We start from the raw sequence: 1,059 nt of genomic DNA, 5'->3' as shown, positions 1-1,059 counted from the left end.
ACATGGGGGAGAGATCGTTCAGTTGCCTAAGTGCAGGAAGGCCTTCATCAATTCCTCAGCCCTGCTGATGCACCAGTCCGTCCACACCGGGGAGAAGCCGTTCTCCTGCTCCTCCACACTGCTGAATCACCAGCTGGTCCACATGGGGGGATGGAAGGGGCGGAGGGGGGAGGCCTTTCGGCTGCCCTGAGTGCGGGAAGTCCTTCAGCAATTCCTCCGCCCTGCTGAAGCACCAGTGTGTCCACACCGGAAGAGGCGCTTCAGCTGGCCCGAGTGTGGGAAGAGGTTCATGTTTTCTTGCAACTTGCAGAAGCACCAGCGGGGGCACCAGCGCTCCCAGCAATCAGATCCCACCGGTGACGCTGCCTTTAGTCACCCCCAAGGACTGAACCTCCTGCCAGTTCTGACAGTGGGTGCAGTGGGAGAGTAGGTGGGCTGTTTTTGTTTTCTGCTGGACTGCAATTGCCTCCCCCACCCCCCGAAACCACAACCTCATGGTGGCTCAGGGTTAGCACTGCTGCCTCATGGCACCAGGAACCCAGGAATACTTCTACCCTTGGAGGTCTGTGTGCAATTTATGTAGGTAAGGAAAATGGATCTGAGTAGGTTGCCATTCGGAGAATCAGTGCAGATGTGTTGGGCTGAAGGACCTGTTTCCACTCTGGAGGAGTTCAACCATCATATGAGCTTTGTTTTCATTGGAAGCTGCTGCTCATTGAGCCAGGGACTGCACATTGCCAAATGAAATGATCCAGAGAAACCTAAGACCGCAAGACCATCGGAGCAGAAGTTCGGCCATTCGGCCCGTCGAGTCGACTCTGCCATTCATTAGTGACAAAGTAGTGCAGATGAGACTAGCTACAGTGTGGAACCAGGCCATTTGTCCCAACAAGTCCACATCGACCCTCCGAAGAGTAACCCATCCAGACCCATTTCCCTCTGACTAATATACCTAACCCTATGGGCAATTAAGCATGACCAATCCACATGACCTGAACATCTTTGGACTATGGAAGAAAACAGGATCGCCCAGTGAAAACCCACGCAGACACTGCGACA

This window comes from Chiloscyllium punctatum, chromosome 36 (assembly GCF_047496795.1).
Source record: "Chiloscyllium punctatum isolate Juve2018m chromosome 36, sChiPun1.3, whole genome shotgun sequence".
Lineage (NCBI taxonomy): Eukaryota > Metazoa > Chordata > Chondrichthyes > Orectolobiformes > Hemiscylliidae > Chiloscyllium > Chiloscyllium punctatum.
Note: the sequence above shows the minus strand (reverse complement) of the source record.